A 13,926-nucleotide genomic window follows, 5' to 3' on the forward strand; every position below is an offset into this window, starting at 1 on the left:
GAAAATGGCAACTCACCTCAAGTCTGGCTTGCGCATCTTAAACAGTAAACCTTTGTCATGGTCGTTACACCCCAAGTTATTATAACATTGCACTGGGATCGACATGACTTTCCTTGTTATTCTCTTAGTGTTGGAAAGCCCTTGCACTCTGCTGGTCTTACTGCCATTGTACGCAGATGGGTTTCCACACTAGTGCTTTACTATCGCTTTAAAGTCCGTGCCTTTCTTTCAGGGTGCTGTCAACTTGTTTGTCATTATAAACAGCCACAGTTCAGCCTCAGCTATCCCCCTTCGTCCACCATCGTCACGATACAGGATGCGAGGCAAGGCACTGCACTTGAGTGATCCTTGACGTGGACCTCAAGGAGAGCATGTCCTATTGCATGCGGGTTAGACGCGTCCACGCCCCGCCCCACGAAAAAAGGTGTCGGCTGATATGGCCCCGGATCTGGGGAAGGGCCCTCCTTAGGACTGAGCCATACTATGCAGCCACTTCTGCACAGTGGGATAGGACCTCTACTCTCGCCTGTATTGTTTTAATAAAACAGAAAGGGGGAACTGTGGTGAGCCGCTTCTGCCGTTTCTGCAGACTATGGTCGCCATTACGAGATGGCACTGGCTCCGCTGTGGTATGTGACAAACAACTCCTTATCTGAGAGAGTTGGCACATGATTTTCACCACCCTGTGAGAAAGCTCCACGCGGCACCTTTGCATTGGGGCTTGGGATGCTTTATTAAGGCTGGGAAGGGCATCCGGGAGGAGAAGAAGAAAGAATAAGAAATATCAAGGGACCTGAATAAACTGCTGAGAGAAGATTCCCGAGTGTTGCGTCTTCCTTGCGGGCAAGGGGTCGCGACAATTAGGAAAGTGATTTTAAGCAAGCCTTACTGTCCCCATTTTTTGAAGTGGATCTTCTCCAAAAAAGACTTGAATCTAAATGAACACAGAAGGAAGAAGCCAGGTTCCAAGGACTGAAGATGAAAACTGCCTCCAGAGAAACCTAGGATTTGAAAAACAATCAATTAAAGTGAGGTGGCAGGTAAAGTATGGACCTTGACATAAAACAATAGCCTGACAGCAAAATGTCAGGTGTGGAAATGGACATATGTGTGAGAAACTGACTTTTCACAGCCTCCACTATAGGTGAAAATGAATGCTAAAATTGCAATATGGAACATAATAAAAAGGAACTACATTTTTTTTTTCTTTTTTTGTACAAGGGTTTGAATCTAGGGGCACATACCACTGAGCCTCATCTTCATATTTTTTTAATGTTATTTTTTAACTTTTGAGACACATTGTTAAACACAATATAAGTGTATTCTTATATCAAACAAGCACTTTGGTCACAAAATAAATATGTCATGTTAGCAACTACTTCTCTTTTACTGATTTTTTTCCTTAAATTCAAGTGAAAATGGTTTATTTTCATATTTAATAACTTTTTTATAATTTTTGCCATTATTTAATTTATTTTTATGTGCTGTTGATGATATAACCCAGCACCTCATGTGCACTAGGCAAGCACTCTCCCAATGAGCCACAAACCCAGCCCACATTTAACCCCATTTTAATAAATTTCTTTTCATTCTTTCTACCCACCCTTGCATTTTTATTTACCCTCCAATGTATGTGACTAAAAAGGCCTGAGAAATGATACTACCTAATGTTAATTTTGGTGTTTGGGGCACTGGGTTTTGGCAAGATTCCCAATCTTTGGCCAGTTTTTCAGTATTCTACTGTATATTTTGAATTCTTTATAGGAGCTTTTAGCATTGTTGTAGAACAATGCAAACAGTTTCCCAAAATATGGCACTATTTTTGAAAGTTTTGTGGATATTGAATGACATGATGAGAAAAGCACCTGGCATGGTGTGGTTGTGTGATTCTGAAAAGACACAAATTTCATTGTGAGGTCACAAATGGTGTTCTTACCTATAATGTCCTTCCATTTGTTCTTTAGCATACTTCAACTCATCCTTCAATACCTACTTTAATGTGAAGAATTCATACTCTCAGCCAATACCTATACCAAGCCAACCAGCCCCCTTCTCTGAAGACTAAGAATCTGAGCAGCACCAAAGCAACAGCAAAAAGGCTTCCAGTGTGCTCATATATCTGTGGGTTCCAGGAAAGACTATAAAGGGGTTTGGGGCACTGAGATCATCTGGCAAAACCCAGCTCCTGGTTTTATTGAGTTTTGCCATCAGGTTCCCTTGACCTCCCCAGTGTCATCTAGAGCATTTTTTTAAAAGCACCCAGTTTAGTTTCTGCAGCTTGAAACCCAAGTCCCCAACTGCTGCCCTATCTCTACAGCATTGAGTCAGGCTGTCAGAGTAAACAATAGTTATACATAAGTCATTATAAAGAGGCTTTTCTTCTGAGACTCAACCTTGAGAAAGATGGCCATTGTCAGACACTTATGCTCCCCCATCTGAGATGCCCCAGCTGGCTGGAGAAGAGATCACAGATGACTCTTGCCTGCCAAGTAGCTGTGCCCATCCTGTGCTGAAAGGGTAAGAGAAGGTGCTTAAGGCCACAGAGCTAAAGAGCAGAAGGCCATATCCTTTGCAAACATGCTTTTTTAATTCTGGCTGGGCTCTTTCACATATAGGGCATGGACCTTGCTAGTTGCTTGCCAGTGCCTCTTCTGCATCCATAATACACAGATAGTGTTGAAAAGTGCTCACGTTTATGTAAATAAAGTATTATCATCAGCTGAATTTTGTAAACGGAGATACTCTGACTTAGGTTAGCAGAGTTGTTCAAGGTCAAACATTAAAGATGTGGGGTTCAAAGGTGACCAGAGCCCAAAGGTAATTGTCCCTTAGACTCAGTGATGTCACAACCATGGGCATCTCTGCAAGATCCCGTTTTTTCATTTCAGATAGAGTTTTCAAGGAGCAGTAGAGAGGCCAGGTGACACAGGGAGGCTGCCGTAGGAGTGAACTTGATGGAAATGTATGGCTAATGAAGAAGAGCAGAGCCATTTTTTGTTATTGGATATTGGTGGAATTGGGCCAAGCCAGACTGCAAATATTCCAGAACTGAAGGGAAAACCCTGCAATCCAAGAGTGTTAAATATGTCAGTGGAGGCTGAGCCACGTGGACAGAATGCAGAGGATCAAGTGGATGGAGTGGATGTGGCTCTACATAAGAGAGCAGGTAAGAGGCAAGATGTTGGGTGGAGCCCATTTAAATAAAGTGGAGAGGACCTAGTGGGGCTTGAATGTTGGGCAGAGCTGGTGAGGCAGAGTCAGGCTGAGTGAGTGGAGCCCACCCAACAGTGGGTGGGGAGGAGACAGGGGAAGCATGTGGGAGGCAGCACCCCCATCCAGCACTCCTTAGGTGAGCACAGCCTAGGAACCAGGAGGCGCAGTGGTGCAGGAGCAGAGGGCATGGTACGTGTGTCCACAGGAGGCAACTGGAGTCAGGTGAGGCATCTGGAAATTCTGTCAGGAGACACTGTGGAGCCAGTGGGGAAGCAGGATCTTTGGGCTCTGAGATAGAAATGTGACCTCAGGGTCTGTTCCATTGGGGGTCTCAGTTTTCCCTCTTACACACTGAGGCAATGGAGGGAGGCTGAAGATGCCACAGCACAGCCTTTCTTGGTTCCTCCCTCTCATGGGATGCTGTGCACTTTTTTATATTTCAGGTTGATTGGGTTCCATGGGGTTTCTGGAAGAGGTCCTGGGGATATCACCTGAGACACTTTGTTTTTGGGGAACAATAATTTTACTGGCATGTTCACAGAGACTTCTCTTAGTGCCTGCTGTGTACATACTGAGACCTTGAGGTCCAGAGAGGGTAAGCCTGTGATTCAGCCATAACTTGCTGGAGCTTAGTTTTGATAGCACAGCCCACTTCACTCACTCACTCAGGCACAGGAAGTGTTTTCTAGCACCTAGGCAGTGAAAAAAAACATAGATGGGGGAGAAGGCCTTAACCCTTTCCCAGGGCGACTTTGGAAAACTCCCTAAATCTGTAAAGTAGAACACGATGTGATGCCTTCCTCTCAGGCTGGTCCAGCTTCATGATTCTCTGAAATGCAGTTTGGCGTGGATGGGGCAGGGCATCTATTTTGACAGTATTATCATTTAGGTTTTTTTTCTTTGAAACATTTATTTCTTAGTTGTGGGTGGACACAATACATTTATTTTATTTTTATGTGATGGTTAAGCTTGAACCCAATGCCTATGTGTAATAGGGGAACACTCTACATCTATGAAAAACCACAGCCTTCATTTAGTTTTATATATGGAAACATAACCCCTCGCATTTTAAAATAAAACTATAGTACCAGGCTCTGTTCTAGGCAAAGAGGACACAGATATGTTCAAAACAGCAGGGAATCTCTGCTCTCATTCTTGCTTCAGACCATTTACCCTGGTCTGAAGCAAAAATTCAGGCACTAAAGGGACATGAAGTACTGACACCCTTTAGGCATCTGATCTAATGTTACCATCCATGGCAATGTTTTACCTTCTCAATTATTCTAAAACACACCCCTCACCATGTCACTTATCTGCCCCAATCCTTTTCTACCTGTGAGATAAAGGCCTCCTTAAGGATCCATCCCTTGCTGGCTTCTCGAGTTGCATCTCCCCACCCCTCTCTGAGGTTTCAAGAATTCCTGTCTCATCCCTACTTGTACTTACTGTTCTTCTTAATGTGTGTACTTTCCCATTGTTAGAAGTGCTAACTCCTAATGAGACACTAGACGGCGTCAGAACTCTACTTTTGACTTTTTTTTCCTAGTGTCCACCAAAGTATCTGCCTACTTATTGGCTGGCTTGGTTAAGAAACATTCTAGAAAGCCCTTCAGTATTTGTTTTATAATCAGATTTTTAATTTTGTTTCTTACAAATATTCATTAATTGTATGTATGAAATTAATCATCCAGCTATGAAAGGGAGTACACTAACTATCCAGTGTATGTATGTGTGTGTATGTGTGTGTATATAAGTGTGTGTGTGTGTGTGTGTATATATATATATATATATATATATACACACACACACACACATATATATATATTTTTTTTTCAAAATTTATTCAGAAGTGGAATAAGAGTTTCAATTCAGTCATGGCCTCTTTCTACACCTGTTGTTCCTGGGATGTTTCAGGAGTTCTTACTAATATTGCAGGTATTTTTTTCTCTTTTCTATGCTGTGGATATTATAAGCCATTAAATAGAATAAATATATCTCAGAGATGCCAAGTGTTATCTCACTTGTAGTTGTCCATTGGGCATCTCTAGGCCTAAGTAAATATTCAGTGTTTTTTGGCAAAAGCATCTTTTAAGTCCCTCAATATGGGGAGGATTTGTGCCTATTTAGCAGAACTTGTCCCCATGGATATGATTATCCATAGAATATGTATTATATGATATGATGGCATGACTTGGTAACAGGAATAAAAGTGGCTTAAACTGATTTATTTATTTATAATTATATATTTTATAGACATTTAATGTACATATAATTATATACTTATAAAGCAATAATTTGGAGTACATGTATCACTCTTTCACACATATATGCTTATAATATTGTCTTTAGTATAAGCAGGTTTGGGGATGGATTGGTGTGAGTGTAATGGTGAAAGGATCAAGGACAATTGCTGAATTTTTGACTTGAGCACTCTAGGGTAGTTACTGATACCCAATCCTGTATGGAGCAGAAAAACCACATGAGGCTAGTCTCAAAGAAGGCTTTTGTGTTGATGTTTGTGATTTCTCCTTGATTTCCACATGAACATGTTTGAATGTGAGAGGAGAGGACTGGGAAGAAAATGAATATTTGGAAGGTGTGGGAATGTGCAAAATACTGCAATGAGGTTGAGCATGACCCTAGGTGTGGGTGAAGATATAGAAGTAGAGGGAGCATTTCTCTGAGCTGGGGACACTCCTATATTTAGCATTGGTGAAGAAAATTATATGAAGGAGACAGAGAGTGAGGGCATCCAGTTAAGGAGATAGAAAACCAGGGAAATTTAATGACATGGATTTCTGGAGAAGATGATTTAAAAAAGAAAGGCAGAACCTTTTGTTCTAAAAGCCACTAAAAAGTGAACTACAGGGTGATAAAGGAGGGACCTTGTGATTTGGTGCCATAGTGGTTTCTGATGATTTCAGTGGAGCCCCTGTCCTCAGGTGGTGGGAAGCCAAATGGAAGATTTATGGAAAAATTAAGGTCAGCATAGTGAAGGTAATAGCTGGAGATCATTTTTCTGATTGTGTACAATGAGATAAAGGGAGACTCAGCCAGGTGTTAACATTAATGGCCTCTGAGATGTAGGAAGAGTTTATTTCTGCAAATGTTTGTGGCTGCAGAATTTTTTTTTTCTATTACCATGTTTTCCACCTACACCCTAGAGTTGATTTTTTAGAAGTAATATAGAAGCCCCATAGTGATTTCTGGAGAGTAGGAAGGGTGCTGGGGCAGGGCAAGGGATGAAAGTAGAAGATGGATAATTAGATATGATAACTGTGTGCCTTGCATTGGAAATATTATGTTCAATTCCATTAACATGTGCAATAAATGTTTGTTAATTAAAAATAAATTAAAACTAATTATTCTATTTGATCACTGAAAGGTAGGCACTCAACACTGAGGGAGAGAGTATACTTTTGTTTTGTTTCCTGCTTGTGAAAATGGTTATTGTTAGTCACCTATAAAGAGAACTTATTAAATAATTTTGGAAGGAATAGTATGCATTTGAAATGCCTTGTTCTCAAAGTATAAAGAGCTTATCTGATGGTCACTGAAATATTTGAAGCGCTACATTCCATCCATTGTCAAGGTAGTTTGTGCCAGCTTCATCCTTTGGGAATGTAATATTTTCCTTATTCCTTCACTATTTGTTGCAATCAAGTCACTGAATCTGCCCACCCATAAAAGACAAGGATACTAAACTCCACATGCAGGAGGGGATGCTATTCTCCTGCATTGTTTTGAACTCTTCTATATGAAATATTTGTCTGTTCCCATCACTTATTATCAATGAAGTCAATTATGTTTTATCAGTAAATATATATTCATTTGTTGCTTTCACTTATAATTTACTGATAATGGTTTTTATTTTATTGCTCATATTTTTCCAGCTTTCACTCTTTCAGGATCTTTTACTTTAATTCTCATGTCATTTGTCAGGAATCCACATGTGGGACATCTTGGGAGACTCTCCTCTTACTCTTCCTTCTTTTTCTCCTACTATATTCAGGTTCATTTTTAAATTTATCTTACCAGATCCTAGAATCATCATTTTATCCAGGGAAATATACACATTTTTACTGGTATTTTTAGGGAAACTTGTGTAATTTGTCAGGCCCAATGCAAAATGAAAACTTTGACTCCCTGCATAAAATCAGGTGACCTCTACAATTGACATCATGTCACAGAAATCTATATCTTTCTTCTGTGATCTCTTCACATGTCATGGTAAATTTTGTCTTTCTTTTAATTGTCCTTATTACAGAATTTTAAATTTTTATCAAGACTTCTAACATTCATCTTTGTGTATGCCATATCAATTCTATATGGAAACTTATGAGCAAGTCACATTGGAGAGCTTACATATCCATGTTGTGTTCATTAATACCAAAGCAGTGAATGTTACACAGAACCAATGCAATTGTTTTTACTACAACTTGATAACTGTGAACAATTTCTCCAGCTAGTTTGTTAATGAGTTTGAAAGAAATGGAAGAAAAATGACTGTGGATCACCCTACTTTTCCTTTCCCTTCATATTCTCAGCTGGAGAGGTGGGTTAACACAGTGAAGTACCTTGGGTGACAAAGCTGTCTTCTTTCTGTATTTGAATCTAATTCTGGTTGAACATTAAGGTGTGGTCTCCCCGGGTTTCATCATGCTCCCTTTTTTTACTTACTGGTGAATAAGACATGGTCACATTGTACTCAACTCTCTCTTAGCTACATTTCTTTGCAAACAACATGCTTCTCTCTCTCTCTCTCTCTCTCTCTCTCTCTCTCTCTCTCTCTATATATATATATATATATATATATATATATATATATATATATATATATATATATATATATATATATAAATTTAGACACATGGTCTCATTCAGTTGCTTAGCGTCTGGCTAACTTGATGAGGCTGGTTTTTAACTTGTGTTCCTCCCACCTCAGCTTCTCAAACCACTGGTATTCAAGGTATGTCCCACTGTACCCAGCTCACTTAATGATTTTTCATAGAGATTATTTTGTGTTTCAGATTTTATACTCTTCTCAGGTGATGTGTAAGTAATTTCTCTCATTCCAACAGTTGAATCTTTTCCCTATTCATGCTTTACTGTGCTGTGCAGAAGCTTTTGGTTTAATGGAATTATACTTGTCTGCTTATGGTTCACTTCCCTGTCCTTTTAATGTCATAACCAAAGGAACATTTCCTAAAGCAATGTTGTAAAGTGTTTCTTTTGTGTTTTCTTTGTATATTTTGCTCACAAACTTATGCTCTTCTTTCTTTTTTTTCTATTTTAGATTGAAAAAATAGCAACTTCATCTGCTTGTGTTGTACAGCAGGATATTTCATCTTTCTACATATGGATTTCCAGTTTTCCCAGCACCAATTGTTGAAGAGGCTATCTTTTCTCCAATTTATGTTTTGGTCACCTTTGTCTAGTATGGATTGGTCTATATGCCTTTTGATATGGGGTTTCCTTTTTCTTTCTTTCTTTCTTTTTTAATTATTTCTCTGTAGTATAGTTTAAGGTCTAGTATTATGATGTCTATTGATTCAATCATTTTGTTGAGAATTGCTTATTGAGAAGGACTATTGTGGCTCTCCTATTTTTTTAAATGAATTTCACGATTGCTTTTTCTAGTTTTATGAAGAGTGTCATTGGACTTTTAAAAGGAATTGCACTGAATCTGTATAAGTATTTTGTTAGTATTGCCGTTTTGACTATGATCATTCTTCCTACCAAGAGCATGGGAGATCTTCAATTTCTATCTTTAGTGTTCTGTGGTTCTCATTGTAGAGGTATTTTTACCTCTTTTTTAGATTGATTCAGAAGTATTTTATTTTATTCTTTCTTTTTCTTTTTTTGAGGCCATTGTTAATGGGGTGGTTTTCCTAATTTTTATTACACTGAATTCATTGCTTGAATATAGAAATTTATTTGGTTTATGGATGTTTATTTTATATTCGGCTATTTTGCTGAATTTATTAGACAAGAACGTTTTCAAGTGAATTTTTTTGGATTTTGTAAATATAGAATCATGTCATTTGTAAATAGTGATAGTTTGATTTCCTATGTTTCTATTCATTTATCTATTCATTTATTTAATAAAGATAAATGAATAGAAACATAGGTTTTGGATAGAGCTTCAAGGATGATGTTGAATTGAAGTGGCAAAAAAAAAAAAAAGGCATCCTTTGCCTTTTTTTTAATTTTAGAGGAAATGCTTTAATTTTTTCTCCCTTAAGAATAATGTTTCCGAGGAGCCGCCACAGAAGGCCCAGGTGCAGCGGCCACTGCCTGGGTGGGCACAGGGCTGAATGGGCAGGGGAGGGGAGCGAGCCCCCAGGGAGGCCATGGACAGTCCTCCCGCACAGGGCGCAATGGTGATGCGGAGGCTGGAAACACCCTTCTAAGGTGATGAGGCGCTGAGCAGCCTGGGCAATGGCGTCAGTGGCAGCAGCAGCAACTTTGCGTGCCTGTCCCTCTTGTCCCTGGGGCGCCCCAAACAGCCTCGCAGGCAGAGTGGTGAAGAATGACAGCTGACGCTGAGCCTGAGCAAACAAGTGGTGGTGGCACCACCTCTGGCCCCCCTGCGCAGACTGCACCCCCAGCAGTCGCCACGACAGCCTGCTCTCCAGCCCGACCTGGGGCTGGTCCAACCACGCTGACCAACCATCCAGACCAACGGGCTGGTCACAACCACGCTGAGGAGCATGCAGTTCTTCTACCCAAGATGGTGGCCAGGGAGAAGCAGGAGTTCACCGAGGACGTTGTCAAGGCCCTGGAGGATTTGAACAAGCAGCACCAGCTTGGCTGGGTGCAGCCCGGCTGCTGCTGCGGCCTCGCAGGAGGACCCTCTGGCACGGCATCCGCGCCACCCTCCCAGCTGGCACCAGTCTTCCTAAACCTGAGCCACTACAAGGATGGCGCCCGGGGTGCTGGGGATGCTGCCACTGTCGCCTTCTCCTCCTAGTCCGTTCCCTTCCCACAGCCGCTGCCTCCCAGTGATTTACTGGGGCCGCTGTGCCTAGCTGTGCTCAAGGAAAGCCACAGATGGTGCCCACCTTGCCAAGCTTCGGAGAGAGCCTGCTGTCACCAATCAACGTGGACATGCAGGAGCTCATAAAGGCTGAGCCCAAGCAGCTGCTCAACAATATCGCAGCCTCCAAGTGCCCCAAGGGCAAGCTGGAGCATCTCTCACCTGGAGGAGAAAGAGAAGCGCTCAAGAGCCAGAACACGGAACTGGCGTCCACCAGGAGCCTGCTGCCCAAGCAGGTGGCGCAGCTCAAGCAGAAAGTCCTCAGCCATGTCAACAGCAGCCGCCAGCTTCTACCCCAGCACTAGGTGCCCTGGTACTGAGCCCAAGCACAGGGCGCATCCTCGCCCGCCTCCTCTTGAGGGGCGGGCTTGCAGGGGGCGGGGATTGAGCTCCCAGGAGTTGGTATGGTGCTGCCCTGGCGACCCCCTCCAAGAGGGTGCCCAGGACTTGGAGAGGGCGCCTTGGACTTGACAAGCTGGACCCCCTGCTTCTGGGGGGTTGAGGGAGAGCGCATGACACCCCCTCGTACTGCCTCTGTTCCCCGCGCTGCCGCCAGGTGTCACACAAACCCAGGGCCTAGCCGCCCCTTCTACACACTGCTGCGGAAGGGGCTCTGTGCGGCACAGCCTTCAGCCTGACTTTTCTTTTACATTTTTTTTTTTTTTTTGCCTTTGGAAGAAAGAAGAACAGAGTTTTAGATTCTTCCGTATTTATGTTTCTACTCGGGAACAAAGGGTTGTGTGTGCGTGTGTTTCTTTGTGTTGGCTTTTTTAAAAGAAATGGGAAGGAAAAAAAAATCACCCTTTTTCTCACTCTCGCTACCCCCTTTTGTCCTTCGGACACTTTTTGTTCTTTGTTTTTGTTTTTGTTTTGTGAGGAGTCCACATTCCTGTTTGTAATCCTTTGTCCGGTTTTGGTTCTGTTTTCAGTAAAATCTCCTTACTCAAAAAAAAAAAAAAAAAAAAGGAGGAGAAGAAGAAGAAGATTTCCCTGTGTTTACCATAAACAGCTTTTGTAGTGTTAAGATATTTTTCTATTATATATAGTTTTCTAGTGTTTTGACCATGTATTTAGTCAAATGCTTTTTCTGCATTTGTTGAGATAATTTTTTTTGATTCTTGTCTTTACATCTATTTACTTAAAAAATGTTTATTGATTTCCATGTGTTTAACCAACCCTGCATCCCTGGGACAAAGCCCACTGATCATGTTGTACAATATTTTTAATATGATTTTGTATGTTGTTTGCCATAATTTTATTGAGAATTATTACATCTCTGTTCATCAGGAATACTGGCCTGAAATGTTCTTTCCTTGATGTGTCTTTGTCTGGTTTTTGGATCAGGTTGATATTAGTTTCATAGAATGAGGTTAGAAAGTTTTGCTATTTTCTATTTCATAAAATAATTTTAGACGAATTGGTGTTCATTCTTTTTTCAATTTCTTGTAGAACTGGGCTGAGAATTCTTCTGATAATGTTTTTTTTTTTTCTTAGTTGTTAGGCTTGTGATAAATGCTTCCTTGAGAGAATTAATGTAGTACACTCAAGACTTTAGAGGAGAAATGCCTACCTTAACATTAGCCTGCTTTGACAAATGTTAGTCCTCAATAACAATATTTTTTAAACATTTTTTTGTTTTCCCCAGAAGAGGACTGACACCTCCAAGATTCCTTTCTTTAAACACGTGTGTGTGTGTGTGTGTGTGTGTGTGTGTGTGTGTCCAGTGTTTTGTGGTCACTTGTTAAAACTTCATTAAATAACACAGCCATGACTTCAATTTGGGTATTTTACTCAAAATTTTTAGTCCACATCTTAAGTTTTTGATCCATACAACACTTAAAGTAGCTATAATTTCTATCAGAGTTTCTACATGGAAGTATGAAATGATGGGATAAAATATTTTAACACTCTAACTCTCCAATATTATCCAATTTATTGCTAATGGAGTGTAATGTCATTCATACTCTTGACATAATTCTCCTGAAATAAATGTCAAAACATTTGAAATAAATGAAACATAAGAGGATCAGTCAAGGGAAGTGACAGAGCCCCCATGAGAGCAGGATGAAGATTATGAAATACTTCTGAATTAAAAGCTAAGTTCCACGAAAGGTGGAATCAACATTTTTCATGTGTGTGTGTGTGTTTGTGTGTATTGGGATAATTACTACACTAAGATATTTAGGTATTTGTAGAGTAGGAGAATATAAGATACTATTACAGTGTTAAGAAATAGGGAAATAAAAGGAGCCCTATCATAAACATCATGCTGAATTTAGCTGGAAACCCAAATGTGAAGCCTAGAGATGTTTTGTAGAAAGAAACAAAGTTAAGCAAATAGATCATCAGTTCTCTTGCTGCTGAGGACAGAGTAGAACATAATAGTTTACAGACATATTTTTAATAAATTCAATAAAATGCTTCATTTCAAGCGAAACTAATAAACCAGGCTGTGGTAGAAAAAAACTGTCAAGTTCAACTTGTTAAACTGTTTTTGACACATCTATGACCAAGAAGAAAAATGACTATTTCCCATGAATAAACTCAGTAATAACAGAAAGTCTTTTCAGATAAGTGGCTACTCTTTGAATAATGCTGCAATATTCATTAACTCTGCTGCCTCTTCCAGAATAATCCCTCAATGCCTGAAAGACACATGAATACAAAGAAATAGGTAGCCAGGGCTTTGAGTTTCTTCAAGAAAAATTTCATTTTTTCCCCAGCTTTGGCCATCCTGACATCAATGTGTGGATTCAGATATTTGGAGCAAAGCTGTACTCTGATGATCCAATTACCTTTTTCTTTTAAAATTAAAAAAAAAATTCTATAGAAAATGCTTACTTTATCTGAACACCCAAAGTCTGTTGTTATTCATTGAATGAATTTAAAATGTCTTTGAAATGCATTGTTTCTTTAAAGTTTTCAGTGAACAAAATCATCCTTTGATATTTGGGTGAAAAAATCAGTGAAAATTCCTTTGAAAGTTTGAATACTTCTCAGGAAAAGATAAAATAACTTTCTCTAAATTATTATAAACTGCTCTTATTACAGAAAAGTCAGTAATGTAATAGAAAATAATTTGGACTTTATTACTGTTGTCATTTTTGTTTGTTTGTTTGTTTTTGGTTCTATTCCTAGCAAAACAATGTAAGGCTTCTCACTAGACCCTGGACATGTATGATTTGTTGTATAAGAAATTAAATTAAACAAAAAACACTAATGTTTTATGTGAGTGTGTATACTCTTAAAATATATTTTTCAACTAAAAAAAATTCAGAGTAACAATACATAATATAAATGTATATGGCTCCCATAGAGCTTTATTTTCCAAATGACTAGTTTGTGAGAAGTAAATATGAAGAGTAAACTGAGACATCTTCTCTTAGAAAGAAATCAATGAAGGGATGGAGTGTGAGAGATAAGAAGGAAAAAACCAATAAAATGAGAAAGGAAGAAAATAGAGAAGAGAGAAAGGAAGGAACACATTTGACTAATGTTTTTTTCTCATTTGGGAATGAAGACAGGTTAAAGCACCTTCTTTCTGAGGAAGCCAGCTTTTCTTCCAATTACCCCTTCCCATTGTAGTCCATCTTCTGATTCTCTCCACCTCATCAAATTGAATATTTAGCAGATATACATTGTCATTATGAACCAATCTGTGCTTGAAGATAATT

General features: G+C 39.7%; 1 pseudogene; it reads left to right on the forward strand.

The window, feature by feature from the left end:
• The first annotated feature begins 3,399 nt into the window (after positions 1 to 3,399).
• On the forward strand, positions 3,400 to 10,572 carry LOC139704241 (transcription factor JunD-like; annotated as a pseudogene).
• The last annotated feature ends 3,354 nt before the right edge of the window (positions 10,573 to 13,926 follow it).

Source organism: Marmota flaviventris, unplaced genomic scaffold, assembly GCF_047511675.1.
Source record: "Marmota flaviventris isolate mMarFla1 unplaced genomic scaffold, mMarFla1.hap1 Scaffold_48, whole genome shotgun sequence".
In the NCBI taxonomy this organism is placed as follows: Eukaryota; Metazoa; Chordata; class Mammalia; order Rodentia; family Sciuridae; genus Marmota; species Marmota flaviventris.